The sequence below is a fragment of the Ailuropoda melanoleuca genome, chromosome 3 (genome assembly GCF_002007445.2).
Source record: "Ailuropoda melanoleuca isolate Jingjing chromosome 3, ASM200744v2, whole genome shotgun sequence".
NCBI classification, from domain to species: Eukaryota; Metazoa; Chordata; class Mammalia; order Carnivora; family Ursidae; genus Ailuropoda; species Ailuropoda melanoleuca.
In genome coordinates, this window is record NC_048220.1 from 24,204,476 (window position 1) to 24,223,231 (window position 18,756).

The 18,756-nt window shown below is 50.6% G+C and overlaps 1 protein-coding gene across 4 annotated transcripts in view; it reads right to left on the reverse strand.

Annotated features, from left to right (window-relative positions):
- Window positions 1-18,756, reverse strand: part of LOC100466888 (core histone macro-H2A.1) — a 77,195-nt gene that overhangs the window by 48,380 nt on the left and 10,059 nt on the right. The gene's annotated exons all lie outside the window — the stretch shown is intronic.

The window sequence follows — 18,756 nt, forward strand, 5'->3', positions numbered from 1 at the left end:
ACGGCAGGGGCTTGGCCAACCTCTGTTGACAAAAGCAACATCGCACACCCACACCTTCAGACTCAAAAGTAAAAGCATATGATGGGACTCCACCAAGTCAACATCCTGAAAACATAAACCAAAAGAGGTAGGATGCAACAGAACAGGCCGAAGACACACAACGAAATGCAACATATCACACCTATCAATGCTCGACTGGGGTACTGATGATCAAAAAAAAAGCTATGAAAGTCATTCTGGACAATATTGAGATCTGAACATAGACTGGATGTTACATGCTAAAGGATTATTAATTTTCTTGGGTGTGACTATAATGTCACCACCCTGTAGAGAGCCGTGTTTACAGGAGATACGTGCCTAAGTACTTGGGGGTAAAGGATCCTGACTTCTGCAATTTACTCTCAAATAATTCCGTCAAACTCCACGGAGTAAAGCCAATGTGGTGATAGGCTAAGTGCTATTAAATCTAGGTGTGCGATGTAAGTGCCCCTCTTTCACCATTCTGTATGCTTGACACTGTAGAACTTTTTTTTTTTTTTAAGATTTGTTTGAGAGAGAGAGCATGAGTGGGGAGGAGGGGCAGAGGGAGAGGGAGAAGCAGACTCCCCGCTGAGCAGAGAGCCCAACTTGGGAATTATGACTTGAGCCGAAAGAAGACACTGAACCAACTGAGCCACCCAGGCGCCCCAGCACTGTAAAGCATTTTAAAAACTAGACAGCGAGGAGCCTGGCCCCTAGTTGGTGCTCGGGTTCATTTACCTGTCCTTCAGGGCAGGCCCTCACCAGGCAGGACAATGGCTCTTCCACAGCACCCAAAATGGGCCGAAACAGCAAGGGCTCTTTGGCAGGAGAGTTTTTTCTCCTCTGCACCAAAGTTCTCTTGGGAAATGTCAACATCATTGTTTCCTCATTTTCTTAACTTAGATTGTCCTAGAACGTATCTTACACTCCCCTCCCCACGTCTGCAATTCTACCCATGCCATGGGCCTGCCTATGACCACTACCCTGTGGGCCAAGTTCAAGCCGGACCTCCTCCTGGTACTAAAAAATTCTAGTATTCCGGGTTATGTTGTCAATACTAGAGATCACCAGCAAAGTCCAAACTCAGAATCATTCTAAGCAGGGAACAGATCCTGTATTTACACTTGACAATATTACATGGTACACATGAAGGAGTGCTAGCTGCTGGTCCAATGCAGTAATTATGGTGCAGATTGCTGAGAAACCACTTGGCTACTCACGCAAACCCTCCTGTCGGCAGCAGTGGAAAACCAGTCACACCCGGAACAGCTTTCCACCAGGAACCCCAGGCAGGAATTCAGTGACTCAGTAATCACGTCCCTGATGAGACACTACCCCCGGAGGCATCACAAGGCCCGTGCCACCTTGACGCTTCCAGGCCAGAGTCCCTCACCTCGAACTTCCCATTTGACAATCACTAGAGTGAGGCCCGGCAAGGACGGGATGATAGCCAGCCCATTTCCCACCCTTAACCATTAATCTCAACAGGACCGTTCCCCCTGCAACCTGAACGCAGATAGAGGGGGAGAGAGCCCACCTGCTGGTCTCACCAAAGCTTCCCTGTAAGTGACCGCGGCAGTGTGCTCCAACGCCCAGCAGAGACAGACCTATGTTGGCCAAGCAGGAAAGGGTGCCTGGGACGCCCAAGTGGCCCTAGGCCCCAGGTGCCAAGATGCAGAAATGGGCCCAGCTTGGGTTCTTCCTCCTTCACTCACGGAGGAGGCATCACACCTGCCACACTATTGTCCTGCCCGTGGCTGCTGAGGAAGCTATAGAAGGAGCCTCACCTGGTGTGGGCACCGACTCCAGGGGTAGAGGCAGAGAAGAGAGCTAGCACAGCTGTCTCGGGGGGAGCCCAAGTAGAAGGCCAGAGAGGAGCAGCTGGTACCACAGAGGGGTAGCCTATCTGGCATTCCTCCTGGCCTCCACTATCCCCTCACCTCCTCACCGTGCCCTGCTTTCTGGGGCCACCAGGAAACATGGGGCGAACAGTATCCGCAGAGCCAGAATGTACAGAAGGAGTCTGAGGGGTTACGGCCTTTTCCCCATAACGTGCTAAGAATACTTTACCGGGCCTGCATTAGGCAGAGACCCGTGACGCTGCCCTAAGCCCACCCCTCTGGCAAGATCATGTGAAATTATGGCTTCGCAGGCAAGTGGCCATGGCTTGTTTCCGCTTCCTGCCCGGAGTGGTATGAAAGGCTCTCCCCAAGAGAAGGTACTGTGGCCACTGTGCGGAGAGGCTGTGGTCTTAATTTAGGCACTGCTCCTTTAACTTGCTCTGTGTGCAGAAGGTGCTGACCGACCGACGCAAAGACCCGGGGGGGGGGGGGGGGGGGGGGGGCCGGGGGGGGGGGGGGGGGGGGGGGGGGGGGGGGGGGGGGGGGGGGGGGGGGGTGGGACACAGGGAGCATGTGACACAAGGATATAAAACACAGAGTGACCTGTGAGTAGCACCCATGGCTCAGAAATCTGGAGATCAGTTCTCCAGGAATCCCCCCTCACTTTCGAGAGCCCTTCTTCCCCCACCACTCGCCCAGCCCCCAGGCTCTTACTCTGTGGCTGAACCCTCAACGGCCAGAGTTTCCCCACTTGGGAAATCTCACGGGGTGGGCTCACCTACTGCGAATTCGGCCTGGTTCCACCTGGGAGTGACACTGAGGGGTAGGTGTGTCAGGTGGGATGAGGAGCACTGCAGCCTCTCAGAAAGAGCAGGGCGGGGGGCCTCATTCCTCTGCCTTCTTCACCAAGGAGCAGGAAAATCCCCAGCTCCCTTCTCGGTGCAAACCCCAGCTGGCCTTCCATCTGCGCAGGCCCAGATGACTGGCCCTCCCGCCCTCTACCGCCCAAGGGTGGGCCCTCAGCTCCGCCTGTGTGGGGGAGGGGCGGGGGTCAGGGGGGCTAACAAAGAGGGGCGCGGATTCACTTGTGGCTAGTTGAGCAAGAACTTCATCTTCTGTTTACTCCCGCGTGTTTTCCAGAGGGTAGTTACCATAGCAACTCCTTTGTCAAGGGACACACGAGACAGAGCACCTCAGAGACACACCTTTTATGAGAAGCACGTTCCACGCCCGTCCGGCCGGTACACTGCGGCTGGCAGAGAGCTGGGCCAGTTCAAGCAGCCAAGAAAGATGGGGGCCGCTTCTGACAGCTAACAAAGGCAGGAGCTCAGAGGGCGAACTCAGCCCTTGCCAAGTCTTCATTAATGCCCACCCTCTCGTCCTCGGGCCCGCTTCAGCATCAGCCATTACAAGGGCCTTCCTGGCCAGGAGAGGGCTGCCTGCTGCAGGGGGAGAGGGGAGGTGGGCAGCGCCAGCGGCTCGTAGGGATGGAACAGCTCCCCTCCACTCTGCAGGGGGAGAGGGTGCTGGCTGTGAGGGATGGGGGCAGGGCACAGGCCACCCAAGGAATTTCCTCATGCACTTTCTTTCCTAGTGATTGATCCTCACCTTTGCAAACGACAGCAATGGTGGGGTTAGGGAAGCCCCAGGCTCAGGGGCTGTACACGGTTCCTTCCACCGCCCCGCCCCACATACCCAGTGGGAAGGGCCCTCCCCGCCACAGGCAAGGGGGCAGCCTCCTGGGGGAGCCAGAGCCAGCTTCAGCCCTGCCTCAACTTGCACGGAACCCATGCCTTCCGGCAAGGGAGGGTTTCCGGCACCTGACTCATCTTGTATTTTAGAAGGTTTTGCCTGCCTGGATTAAGGGAAAAGGATTCTGGGAAAGAGAATCAGGAAAGCACCAGATCTACGGACCGAAGCCCTTTTCACGGTTTCCAGAGCCCAATGCGTGAATCCTCCTCAGAGGGAGTTTTCAGGAGCCACAGCCCGGGGGGCTATAACCAAAACAAATGGAATCTGCAAGAAACCACAGAAGGCAACTGGGCAAGAGCAGCTAGGAAGAGAAGAAACAGACCCCTTGCCAGGTTCTCCACCGGCTCAAGCCTGGTCTTTCCAGCCAGCGACAGGAACAGTTTTGTTACCAGTGACCAACAGTGGACAGGTTTGGGGCCCAAAGCGCTTGGGGCAGCTCTAGAGGGGACCGTAATGTGGTCAGGTTCCCAGGGATACATGCTGCACAGGGACAAGTTGAATGACGAGCAAGACTGCCCAGCTTAGGAGCTATTTCTTTTGTTTTAAAATATCTTTAAGATCTAACTTGCAAAACACCAGGCTATCTCTGGTTCCCACTCCTGGCCAGGGCCGCTCAGGCAAGTAGGAAGCCACTGGATCCATCATCTGCAGTGTCCCGGACCAGCACGGTGACCTTATTCTCTCCTCCGACCAGCAAGCGCTGCAGAGACACCCCTGGGCCCACCGTTCCCCAGCCCCACTGAGCATGACTGCTTTAAGGCTGCCTGACAAAACCTCCACAGCCATGAAGAATGGCATGATTTGACAGCCCTTTCAGCTACAGACCAGCTGTCCGAACGTGAATACCTTTGACAGGTCTCCTTTCCAAGTTCACCCAGAGACCAAAGACCTAGAGTCTTCCCCTCCCCCCCCCAAACATCTTGAACTGAACCATGTCTATTGTATGGAAGCATTCCGTCTATCTTCCTTGAGGGAGATGAAGTCATGGCTTTACAGAATTAGACTCCTAACAACTAACAGGTGACGTGTGGAGCCGGCGCCAAGCTCTCGACACAAACCTTGCAAACTCGAGAGTCGGGGGGCTTCTCCGGAGCTGTTTGAAGCATCTCCGCTAACAAAGGAAAGATTGAGAATAACAACCAGAAATCAAAGGAAAGCAAATGTTCACGTAATCCCAAGGAGAAAACAGGTATTTGCTACAAAGCCAACAACATGACGAGCAATCTGTTTATTGTATTTCTCTCAATTCATCGGGCTTCCGTCAGCAGTTCACGGAGTTCAGAACTGTTTTACACCGTTCTGGAAAGCCTTAACCCAATCAACCCCAATTGGAGAGTGACTGCTCAGAGTTTCCTGCATCCTGACTGCACCGCACTTTCCTCCAATTCCCCTGGGGGCCCCCCAAATCCACCGGCCCACATCTCACCTTTTCAGGAGATGAGCGGCAGAGTCTGAAACCCACAGAGCTGTCACCCTGAAGCTCCGGGGCCTCACTCATGGGCCCCAGCAAAGCCCTCCAGCCTGCCTGTCCTGGGCCTCAAAGGAACCAGGGATTCCAAAGAGAGACTAAAACAGCAGTAACAGAAGGTAGCATTTTGTGTGTGTGCAGGATACAAGGTATTTTGTAACAATAAGCCATTCTGTTGCTTTTCTGCAGATGTTCCGAGTCTGCGGCACACTTGTCCCTTGCTGTTAAGCCCACGTTACAGACCCCTCCTAAGAACCCATGAGCATCTGGTCCAGTCTCCCACCTTCCCCACGTCTCTCAGGAAGAGAGAAATGCAGCTTAATTTGGGAGTTTCTAAAGTAGGCTGTTTTTTGTATTTCGAAGTAAAAAGTAATTCTGCATTATACACATGAACAAAAAAAGAGAGAGGGTTCTTGACAAACACTCCCTTCCCCTTCCCCACCAACCCAGCCCAGTGAGCAAGTCCCTTCCCTTTCTGGAAAGGCTGCCTGGGTCTTCCCCCTGAGTCCCCAGCCCTCCTGCATGAGCTCACCTCCTCGGTCTGTCGTCGGCAGGGAACAGCAGCCGTGAGGGCGCCGAGGCAGAGCCAGGGTCTGCCATCAGACAGCCTGGGTGCGAATCCCAGCTCCTGCACTTCGCTGTCCATGTGCCCATACGCACCTGAGGCTTGCTTTCCCTTTCTATGGAAGAGGGAGGATCACGAGGTCACCTTCGGGCAGGTGAGGACTCACGACTTAGCAAGTTCCGTGCTTCCCACGGTTGGCAGGTGTCAGCTACTGTTTCAGAGGCTACAACCACACACTTCATCTTTTACAAAATACAGCAGGCTTGATTTCTAAGGGATGAAAACTATACTTTCTTTTCCTCGGATTCCTCTATCAAAATAATGGCTTAGCTAAGTGGATAGATGCTCTCACATGTGAGAGAGCTGGAAAGAGGAGAAAAGCGATACAGAAAACCTGGTGTTTCCTCACCAACAATTTACTCTTTGCTGTTACACTTAACAGTTTACATATGTTTGAAAAATGCACTTGAACCCGATTAACCTCGGGGCTGCCAGACTTACCTTGATAGAATGCAGCACCAGGGGTGGCCCCACAGGTGGTCTCTGGCTCGGGATGGGGTCTGGGGCTTTTGTCTGACCCCCACAGGGCATGTGCCAGGGCAGAGGCAGAGCTGAAGCCAGCAGCTGAGACACCATGAGTCAAGGCCCAGGAAGGAAGGCAGAAGGACGCCGTGCCTGGGGCAGGCCCAGAGAAAGCTGCTCTCACCCAGGGCCTGGCTAACAGCTGGCCAGGGCCCTCTGCCCTGCCACTCACTCCCTTTCAAGGACTCTGAGTTAATTTAGAAGGAAATGGTTAATATGTATGTTTGTTTGGATATGAAAAATCACAGCCATTTGCTCTTAATAAATCTGCGGAAGGGACGAACATTCAGAGAGGTGTGCTGAAATGAAATGATTTCAAGAGTGTAATGTAAAGAGGAAACTCATTTCAAGAGCCCTGACAGGGCGTCATTTCCCAGATGGACTTTCAAAGAGGAAAACAAGGAGAAAGGCGGTTTGGGATATGGCGGGCAGTCCTGGTTTGGGGGGAGGGGAGGTGACACCTGTTCTCTGCACTCATGTGCGCGTTTGCCAAGACATGGAGCCCTGGTGCCTCTGAGTGGAATCGGGACTCTGTCAGAGGGAGACACTTCGCCCTCTTTTGTGCGGTTTACCTTGGGCACAATTACCTTTTCAAAATGTAAGAAATGAAACCGCAGTGTAAATGAGAAGAGGCAACTACGGTATATGCCCCTCCCCCACCCGCCATCTTTGAGACCACGTGTCACCCTCCCACCCTGACATCTGTCCCTGCCTGCTTAATCCTGCTTCTCACAAGAGTTCTGAGCGTTTGGACTTTTTAGGTTCTTCCCCTGCCTGTTTTTAGAGCAGTATGAGCATGTCATAGAAGAGGCGGCCCTGGCCCTGTGTGCTCTAATGAATCCCGATGCTGAGGGCCACTGGTCCGATGTAAGCTGTGTCACTCAGGATTCTACCCCCTCTTCCCTAAGGGGAAGATGAAGGGACATCAGGCAAAAAGCTCCTGGCCCTCCAGTCCACCCCCCAGGGCCGCTGAGCCATACAATCTCCTCGTGGAGGACAGGGCGCTGCCCTCCCCTCACCGAGGACTCTCCGGCTGCTCTTTCCCCCAGAGCCTCGCTTGTCCTGCTGCTGATACAGCCAGCACCCCCAACACTGACCAGACTGCCCTTCTCTATAGCCCAGCACACGTCACGCCAACGGCCACCAGCCCTCTTGTGCTCAAACCCATCTCCTCCCTGTCAGTGAGTCCTTGTCCCTCCAGGCCCATCCCTGCAGGACCCCCGTCCCCTCTGCCCAGGCCAGACCCCAAGACTGTCTCCAACTCTTACACATCACCTGCAACTGCTCAGGGCCTGCCCCACTCAGGAGGCTGTGGTTCCCCGGAGGACCCGAGCCAGCCTTCCAGGACCAGGCACATACCATCCTCCTGCAGCATCCACTGGAGACACATGAGATGCCAAGTGGACCCGGGGACCCTGAACCACACCCATCCCCTAGCTCTCCTGGTAACCGCTAAGGTCCGCACTCCTGAGGACAGCCTGCAGGAGGTGTTCTTCTCGAGATGGGCGACTATGCAGAGTGGCCTTGCAGAGGTTACTTGGACTCTGAGCCCCGGTTTCCTTCTAGGCAAAATAGGCAGTTTGAGGATTCCGGGAGCTACCAAATGCAAAGCACTGAGCCAGTGCCTAGCTCACAGTAAGTGCTCACTCTAAGGCAGATGTTTCATTACTTACATGGCTCTGCCTCTGCCTAGTACTCAAAGCACTGGCCCCCATGCCCCCAAAACTAACACAACCACAAGCCACAATCTCCATCTGGAATAGGGACCACCAGGGCCTGGGGTGGATGTGGGAGGGCGAGGAAACCGATGCTGCTCAAGGTAAGCGTCCTCATTTTCTGATGCTGACTTTCAGCAGTCAGTCCCCAGATTTACAGAAGCAACACGTTACTGTTTACCAAAGACCACCTCAGTTGCCAGTTACCACAAGGAGCCTCCAGCAGGACAGCCACGGCCAGGGAAGCCTACAGTTAGCCTTCTCCAGAGGCCCTGGATTCCCACACGGTTCCCACCATCCTACGGACAAGAAATGTGAGCTCTGGCGGAACAAGAGCCTCCTTCCCATGTGGATGACATTTCTAAATGTCTTCCATAAAGGCCACTCTACATGCGTGTCCCTGTGTACACGGGGATGACAGCACACGCTTCCTGGCCACCAGATGGAAGGCACTTGCCTGAAAAAGAAGGTGGGATGTGAAATGAAGGAGGAAAGACATCAGGGAAGGGGAGGTGGGAGCCAGGGTCAGAGCTGCAGGCGGGCTGAGCAGTCTGACAAATCCAAGGCGAGTCCGAGTCCCTGTTGTCTTCTCGGCAACCAGCACGGGAGGGGGCGGTGGGGACAGACAGGGAGTTGGGGGGAGGTTGACTGTGGCTAATACCCTTTGTGTCTGTCTTCTTGCTACGATGTATTTATAGCTCTAAGGAGTGGCTTTTTGCTTTCACCATGTTTTATTCTGGGTTGACTGGAGGTAGAAGCCTTTCCTGCTGGGAAAGCAAGAGGACTATAAGTATATTTTATTAGTTGATATCTTTCCATTAAAATATCAGCGAGAGAGAGGATATTTGTAGAATTCTTATCACTTCCTTCTCCTCCTAGTAAGTAAGTAGTTCTTTAAAGGCATTCTTGCTGGTCATCCACAGAGAGACCCTGGGGTACGGCTAACACCCCTCCTGGGATGCTATTTAAACCAAGTGGGCAGCTCCTGGCTTCCTCTGCTTTATAAAGTATAGCTGAGACATCCTCAGTGGCTTTCGAGTTGGAGGTGAGAGATCAGTCCCCAATAAGGTTCCCACGCCTTCCCCTTTGCCGCCCACACATGCCCTCCCACTTGCCTCTCCCCAGGCGGACTGGCCCCCCATCGCCCCCCCCCGTGTCATTAGCATAACCCGAATTCTGCTTCATTGAAAACTCCGGGGGTCTGTTCAGCTCCCATCTCATCAGTGTCCTGGCAGCATCTGACATTACCAACATTCCCTCCTCCTGAAATTCATCATCCTCTAACTGGTCTTCTGATCCTTCCGTGAAAAACTATTTACAAAGCAGCTGCAGAACGCGAGTCCTCGTGCTGGTAGCTGAGCTCACGGTGATGAGGGAGAGCTGGGACAGGCGCGTTCCCAGCCCTGGGGTCATGAATATGGCCTTGGATAGGTCTGACCCATCGCAGACACTCACTACAAATCTGTTGAAATGAGCACTGATTCTTTCAACCCTCAGCACCCCAAGTGGCACCCTGCACTTGGTCAGAGCCTGGTAAGTCCTTCACAAATAGGTCATTACGGATGGATCGCTAAACGAGTAAACCAAGCCCTGCAGCATTCAGACCGTGATTCAGGATGTAAGTGCAGGGACGTTCTCCAAGGCACTGGCCTGGTTTCATGTATTAGAGCCAACACTCAGGCTCCGTGACAGGCCGTGTGAACTATAAAGCAGTCATCCCAGGGGAAGGCAGCCCCATGAGGGCCCAGGGTCCAGGCAGGCCTCCCCTCACAGTCTCAAGTCAGGTCTCGGGGTTGGCAGAGGGCCCTGGGGGTGCTGGGGAGAGGTTCGGGGTAGATCAGCAACCCTCAGATTCCCCCAACCAAGATTCGGGCTCAAATATAAATATCAGTCTCTGCATATCACACGTACCCATTGTCCTGATTCATTATTTCTTGGCATTTCATTTTTAAGATTTATTTTGAAATGAAAGGGGAGAAGAAAAATCTTCAGAAAGGTACAGAACATACATAAGAAACTATTAATCCTGTCTCCTGGGAAGAGAACTGGGTAGGAAAAAGGGCAGGAAACGAAATGCAGGTCTCACTGTATGTTCTGTGGGGACATGTGAGTTTTACCTTTGGTATACACCACTTACTAAAGAAACATGAAGTATGTAACCAGACAGACAGACCAATGAAACAGAAAATAAAGTCCAGAAATAGCCCTAAATATATCTAGAAATTTCATGTATGGTAAAGGTAGCATCTCAGATCACCAGGGAAAAGATGGGATATTCAATAACTGGGTAACCATCTGGAACAAAATTAAGTCAATCCCTATCTCACACTATATATCAGGATAAATTTCAAATGGATCAAAGTAAAAATGTAAAAAATTAAACCATAAAAATACTAAGCAAAAGCACGAGGGACTTCCTCTGTAACCTTGGAGAAAAGTAGACTTCCTGAATGGTGACTCAACATCTGGCAGAAATAGATGTATAAAAGTCTTCCGTTATTAGGATTATTCAGATAAACTTGGTAATGATTCCACAATGCATATGGATATCAAATCATCAGGTTGAATACCTTAAATATATACAATTATATGTGTCATTTATTCCTTACTGAAACTGAAAAAAATTATTCAAATAAATATGTTATTATGTATAACATGACTAAAGAAAACTTTGAAAATGAAGAGAAAATAAGAAATTATAAAGAACAACCAAAAAGATTAAAAAAAAAAAAAATCAACGGACTTCTAGAAATAAAAGTTTCAAAGCTGAAATAAAAAATGCATTGGCTGGGGGCACCTGGGTGGCTCAGTCGGTTAAGTGTCCGACTCCTGATTTTGGCTCAGGTCGTGATCTCAGGGTCGGGAGATGGAGCACAGAGTTGGGCTCCACATTGGGCGTGGAGCCTGCTTAAGAGTTTCTCTCCCTCTCCCTCCGCCCCTCCCTCAGGTGCAAGGGCAGCATTATCTCTCAAAAAAAAAAAAAAGTTAGTGACTGAATTAAATAGCATGTATAGCTGAAGAGAGAATAGCAAACGGAGAGATAGTTCTAGAAGACACAGCAGAATTATCCACAAATAAACTCTGCGAGACAGAAGTGAAAAGTATAATTGAGATGAACAGATATGGACAAAAGAATGAGACACTAACACATGTTTGATTTGTGTTTTATAAGGAGAAAGAGCCTAGAATAGAGACACTGAAGAAATAACAGCTGAAAACTTTATAGATATGATAGAAGCATGTTCAGGGGCACCTGGGTGGCTCAGTCAGTTGAGCATCTGCCTTTGGCTCAGGTCATGATCTCGGGGTCCTGGGATCGAGCCCCGCGTTGGGCTCCCTGCTCAGTAGGGAGCCTGCTTCTTCCTCCCCTTCTGCCTCTCCCCTGCTTGTGCACACTCTCTCTCAAATAAATAAATAAAAATCTTTAAAAAAAAAAAATAAATAAAAGAAGCATGTTCAAAACCACAGCCTGAGAAAAGTTATCACCAAAAGACCTCACGAAATGAAATTCTAAATGACGTACACCAGCCACAAGTAAAGTGACCCCAGATGGAAGGCCTGCGATGAAAGAGGCACACTTAGTTGGGGCCCACCTCTGTCCTTGCCTGAATCCAGAAACAGGTGTGGTCTTGCTGTGGGCTTTTCCACTGGCCCCAGCGAAAACAGAACCCTTGCTAGGGCGCTTGTCACTGCATCTGTAGACCCCAGTGGCAGAAAGTGACACGTGACCCTTCCCAGGGAAATCGTGAAGCACCAGTGAGCCTCCCTGACCACTGGGCATTCCCAGGCAATGCAGCACATCTTCAGGGAAACAGAGAGGTCGGAACAATGGACATCCACATGCAAAGAATTGAATCTAGACACAGACCTCACATCCTTTGCAAAAATTAACTCAAAATGGATCACAGACCTAAATGTAAAACACCGAACTATAAAACTCCTAGAAGACAACTTAGGAGAAAATCTGCATGGCCTTGGGTTTGGTGATGACGTTTTAGATACAACACCAAAGGAGCAAAAAAATGAAAAAAGAAATGATATGCTAGACTTCACTACAATTACAAACTTCAGCTCCGTGAAAACACTGTTAAGAGAATAAGACCAGTCACAGACTGGGAGAAAATGATTGCAAAAGCAAGCAATGAGGCCTTTCCCTTCTCCAAGCCCAGTGACACAGTCCACGCCCCAGCCCCGAGAAAGCAGGAGAAGCGGGGCCACTGGTCACGCTGAAACTGTCGTGGACCCCCTCAGGGACTCTCTGGAAGGACTGGGTGGTGGACAGATAAGAACTCAGCGTTTGCGCTCCACGGCAGGTTCACGCGCTTCTGGGAGAAGCATGCTGTCCCACTGTGCTGTCGCCTCCAATCTTGGGTGAGGGTAGCGAAGCTCTGGGAATGCCACCCCCTCGGCAGTTTCCAGGCCCTCTCCTCCAGCCTTGAGGCCTGCCCTACCTGGGGTGCTACCTGGCTGGCCCCCCGGCATTGAGTTTGATAAACCGCTTCTTCCAGCACTCCTCCAATGTCTCCCGGCCACAGAATCATCTATTCCCCCGGGGGGCAGACGGAGGACTGCCCATGAAGCATGGGGGGAGCCCCTCCCGAACTGCCTCGAGATTTGCTTTGAAGATGATGCATAGTGATGATTTTCTGTGACAGACCGTCAGTGAACACCATCGATAGCCCATATTAATAAAAACAAATAATTGGGCAAAAATCTAACTCCCTTTCATGCACGTACACACAAAAAGCATCCAGGGCCAGCAGCTACCTCTGGGTAGTGGGATTATGAATGAGTTTTAGCTTCTTACATTTTTAAACACAAATTGCTCATATAGCCTGAAACGGAAAAACACACTTAAATACTGTCTGCACATACTGGGTGTCCAGCACGCTAGTTTCAACTTCAGCGTTCCCAACTTTTTTCTGACTCATTAAAATCCCGAGCCCTCCCTTTCATGTATGTGTGTGGGGGGGGGGTGCTCGTTTAGGACTATGAAGCTGGTAAAGGGCTTTGCAGAACAGTGAGCACTGTGGGGTGCTGAGAACCCCAGGGCAGCATGAGTGCCCAAGAAAGTGCTCATAAGAGTTAGCTGGGTCCTGGCCTGAAGTGTTAGTCTAAGGTAGGGGTGGTCAAGCAGACAAGCAAGAGACTCAAGAGGAACTCAGGGGGCCTTGGAGCATCAAGGAGTCAGCCTGACTGTCCTCCTCTTCCTGCCCTATTTTTAGCTGCATGAGTACAGGACACACTCGGGTGTCCTGGATAGGAAAGTGGTAAAGAGGACAGGTAAGTGACAGAGCCAAGTGCAGGTTCTGCCTACCCCAATCTGCCAAGCTCTTCAGATCCTTTCTTTCCCAGGCCAGAAACACCGCATGTGATGGGTGTTTGCTGAAATGAGTATGTGTGTAATAGCGTGTGCTGCGGACCGGGAGGGCTCCCCCTCCTGCACCTAGAGAAGGGGCAGGGCCAGAGTACAGCCCAAACCCTAACAGCAAAGGGATATGCAACATCTGACCCAGTTATGGATCAGAAATCAAGCAAGCTGAAACTCGGGGAGACAATGATCATTTCGTCAGCCAAACCAGACAGCAAGGTATATCCTTAAGAGTCATCCCTTTTCCTTGGGCTTTTATTGTAGGATGCAGTCAGGCACCAGGGCCGGGCCCCCTTTAGTCTGCAAAGTGGCCATAAGGTCACCTAGGGGACCCTGCTTATTCCCCAGGTCAGGGGCTGGCCCCGTGAACTTCACCACAATAGCCTCCCATGAGAGCATCCAGTGGGAGAAGGTGCCAAGTGCCGATTACAAGAGGGGGAGGCTCTGGTCCCTGACAAGAGACAGGAGAGGGATGACCAGGTCTGAAACATGGGCGCTGGGAGGGGCAGGGCTTGGGAAAATGGAAGGAGTGGGGGATTAAGAAAACAAAAATCTGGGGCGCCTGGGTGGCTCACTCACTTAAATGACTGACTCTTGGTTTCAGATCTCAGGGTCACGAGATCGAGCCCCGCATCAGGCTCTGTGCTTAGTGTGGAGTCCGCTTAGGACTCTCTCTCCCTCTCTCTCTGCTCCCCCCCACCCCGCGCCCTCTCTCCCTTTAAAATAAATAGATCTTTAGTTGCATATAACACCCAGTGCACCATGCAATACGTGCCCTCCTTACTACCCATCACCAGTGAATCATCGAACTTTACATCAGAAACCAGGGATGTACTGTACGGTGACTAACATAATATAATAAAAAAAAATTAAAAAAATAAATAGATCTTTAAAAAAGAAAAGAAAAGAATATAAAAATCTAGAGGTCTTCATCATTTTGTAGATTAGATTCATAGAAGATAGGAAAAAAAAAAATCTAGCCACAGTCTTATCTTGTGAGAGGTGGAAATGCAATCCTACAACACTGGGATTTTAAATGGATCACGGTTTAGGTACCCAAATCAGTGGCTACCTTGGGAGGGTCTTTACTTATCACAAGGTACCAACATTCAGTCTTGAGAGCTTTCCATCCTCCTTAATGTCGAGAAACCCTCTGAGAGTGAGCTGGATTTTTTCAAACAAGTGAAACTACTAGGAGGGAAGTTGGTAGAGTAAGGTTTGCGATCAGGCTACGGCATAGGGTTTCTGCACCAAAAAAAGAAAGAAAAAGATGTCACTGCACATCTCTTTTGGATTTGATGAACAGCAGCCAGGGCTGTTCTCTCAGGGGTTGGGTAAAATGGCTCCAAAGGTGCTTCCCTTCCAGGGAGTAAGTTCCTTGGGCCAGGACTTTTGTCGGGCACGTCAGCGACTGGCACAGGGCCTGGGGTCTAGCAGGCCGTCCCGAAGTTAATACCTGAGCAACTCAGCTTAGTAAAGTACGTGCTAGGGCCTTCCTGAGACGCCACCTCCCCTGGCAGATGTTGAGGCACCTTCTGGACATCGGGCCCCTCTGAGCCAAGCTCTGGGCCTCAATGGCACAAAACCAAAGCCTGCTTTTGGCAGGAGCTTTCCATTTTGTTTCTTCATGTGGCCTGGCTCGCAGTGCTGTTTGTCACGGGTGTAAGCCGTACCAGGGTCCCTGACACTGCACTGTCCAGGGTGCTTTAAGGTGTTCCCTGAGAGACTTTTGTGATAAAAGTTTGGGAACCACTTCCGATCACAGTTCCTTCCTGTGGGGATTCCCAGTGACACCAACATGTTAAAGGTTCTGAAGAGTCCTTCAGTGAACAGGGCTACTTCTTGGTGGGTCCTAAACTCAAACAAATTTCTTCACTGAGAAACTCATTGGAGGTTCTTCATATATCCACCTCAAAAGAGGGGATATGAATCTAGCCGTCTTCCTATCTCAGCCATGGAGACGTGTTTTTGGTGGAATACCTCTTAAATTTCATCACTTAGGTTCTGCTATACACAGTTAGAGCAATGCTGACCCACAGTGCCTTGACCCATGACTTAAGACCAACAAATCGGGAATGCCTGGGTGGCTCAGTTGGTTAAGCATTTGACTCTTGATTTCGGCTCAGGTCATGAACTCGGCTCGGGTCATGATCTCGGGGTCCTGAGATCGAGCCCCGTGTCAGGCTCCATGCTCAGTGTGGAGTCTACTTGCAATTTTTTCTCCCTCCCTCTTCCTCCATTTCTGCTCCTCACCCGGGCCACTGCTTTGGCTGGTTCATGCTCTCCATGGTGTCTCTCACGGTCAGTAACCATCGGGGTTGATTGGTTCTTTCTCCCAGACTAGACCATGAGCAGCACAGAACAGAGACCATTTCTGTCACAATCATTACTGTGTTCTCATACAGAGCCTAGCACGGTGCCTGGTACACAGCAGGTGCTCAATAGTTTGTGGATCAAATGAAAAAGTGTCTTCAGGGAAGCAAAATCAAAGAGCAGAGCAGAAAGAGGGCCTGTCCACCTTCCCTTCTCACTCATGGAACAAAACCAAAGTTCTGAGTGGGCAAACACTCAGAACTTCCAAATATTCACATGTTGCCACATCCCAGCCCAAGGTGGTTAGGGCTGGTCAGTCACTGTGGGCACGCAGGGCTGTTCTGAGGGATGGAACGGAGCAGTGTCTTCACTGGATATGGCCCCAGAGCTCAGCTACTACCCCATCTGGCAACAGGGCACACGTGACCACAACATGACTGAGCACAGCACTAATGTCTCAGGATGTCTCGTGACGTGTCCGTCATGTGGGCTGGGCTCCATGGTGGGGACAGGCATAGGGCAATGGTCAACCCAATGACACAGCACTGCATGCGGACAGAAAAAATGGCTCAGGTTCAGTTAACTATAGCTCCGCTGGAAGGACCTGGTAAAACTTCAAAATATACATTATTCTTAATACGCAGGAGTTAACACGGCTGACACCTGAGTAAAAATTTGCCTTGAGTTACTAGTCCAGCACTAGTGATGGGCTGCCCTGACCATTCCCACACTCCTCCGTGACCACGACCACACACCCATGAGAGCTGGGGTGAGGCACAATGGGTGTGGGCGCAAAGAGAATCAAAGTCCATGAGAATGGGCCCGCTGACCCCAAACTCATGAGCACCATGCTCAGTTCCAGAGCCAGCCAGGCACAGACAAGGAAAACGTCCAGATTTTCTGTGCAGCACACATAGCAACTGCCTCAGATATGTTGGAGCAATGGTATCCCCTCACCCCCGCCCACACCCTGCAAACTGAGAAACAAAAGCTTGATGGAAGAAATGAAACTGATGTGGTACTTGACCTAATGATAGTGTCTGTGGACATCCCAGTGAGAGGGACATCACGTCATTCGGGAACCAGGAATCACGGCCTGACTGGGTATGCCCCGCACATCAGCTTCCCCATCACGCTCAAACAAAACCCTTTGGCTATCACAGCAGCCTGAAGTTGGAGCACGGGCTGTTGTCAACATTTGAGTTGTAAGGAAATTGGGGTCCAGAGAGGTTAAGTGAATCACTCAAAGTCACACAGCATGTAAACTGCCAAGCCAGAATGAAACAATGTCCTCTGCTTCGTATCTAGTAACTCCTCCCCTGACTGCCAATGTTCTACCTGGCTTTCCTGGGTATGTCGCAAGCTCTGGGCCTTATCCACAGAATGAGAAGAATCATGCCTAGCTCATGCTACCAGGTATGCCACCTCTAAGAGTCTCTGAGAAGCAGAGGGTTAAATGTCCCATAAGTGTAAATGCCTCCCAACTATAACCCATCAATGACTTTTCGTGCCTAGGTGCTTTCAAAAGAACACAACAACTTCATATCCCTCATGACCGTGTTCTTTATGGAACCCTTGGTCTTGCCTCACTGAGAGACTTGGAAGAGCAAGAAGTGATCCAGCTCTCCTGATGCCTATTATCACTTTGGAAGAGGCAGCTTGTCTTGCTGAGTCTCCCTGTCTGGCTGTAGGAGAGGTGGCTGCAAGAATCGAGGGTGCCCTTCCTGCCACAGACCCTGATGGTTCACGGAGCAGTAAGAGGTAAAAGCATTACAACAGGGGCGCCTGGGTGGCACAGCGGTTGGGCATCTGCCTTCGGCTCAGGGCGTGGTCCCGGCGTTGTGGGATCGAGCCCCGCATCAGGCTCTTCCGCTATGAGCCTGCTTCTTCCTCTCCCACTCCCCCTGCTTGTGTTCCCTCTCTCGCTGACTGTCTCTATCTCTGTTGAATAAATAAATAAAATCTTTAAAAAAAAAAAAAAAAGCATTACAACAGGCCAACAGGATCTGGGTCCCTTCTCAACTCCTTACTGGCCATATGTGGCCCCAGGCAAGGTCTCTTACACTTTGAGGCTTGTTTTCTCATCACTACAAATGGGGGTGATATCCCTGCCCAGCTGGCTTCCCATGATGGTCATGGAGCCACCAGAGAGACCAGTAAGATTATTTCCAGGAAAAGGACCAACCCCCCCTCCCCCAGAGAGATAGCTGGTTTTGAGACTAGGGCTGAGGAAATTCAGGGTGAGACCAGGACATCTTGTTGTGGGGGAAAGCAAGAGAATGTGTAAGAATGGAAGAGGCCATCGCAAAGGACATCAGAACCAGCTTGAATGTCAAGTGTGAGACAATCTGAGCACGGTACTGAGTAATGATGTGACAGTGTATAACCCATTAAATTAAAGAAGTCCGTGAAGCAACATTGTGAGTCCAAAAAAACAGGAAGAGGGGAAGGGCAGAAGGAAAGTAAGTTCTTTACAAAAGAGTGCCAACTAATACATGCAGAAGAAATGACAGAAACAGAAAAATCACTCTTATTTATAACCACTATCGTAGTAACAGATTCAGGTAAGATCACATAGGAATGCCAAAGCCACGGGGGAAGACTGTGCTTCAGGCTGTGCAGAAATCCAGCAGACACCTCCTGGACCGTATGACCCCAGTGAATCACCAATGGCAGCACAAACCCACGTCAGGCGCCTCCTGGCATGATCCTCGACGAGGACGCAACGGGACTTGGGCAATCCCCCTGCCAAAACATTTAACCCAAACCCAAGCAGGAGACCAGCCCAGACTGAAGGGCATTCCGCAACACAACTGGCTGCCCTCTCCAAAAACGTCCATGTCGTGGAAGACTTTTAAAAAATTAAAAAACAAAAAACCAACCTGAGGAATTGTTTCAAGACTAAAGAAACCTGACAACTAAAGGAAACGCAGGATCCTAAAACAGAACCTGGATCAGGAAAGAATACCAAAAAAACTGTAATTGTCCCCCATTATTGGGACAATTAAAGCAATCTCCACGTGGACTGAACAGCCCAAAACAAATGTATAAATGTGCATACCTATGCACACACACATACACAGCCAAGGTGGGGGGATAAAAAGCCAGCGGGGCAGAATGTTAACAAC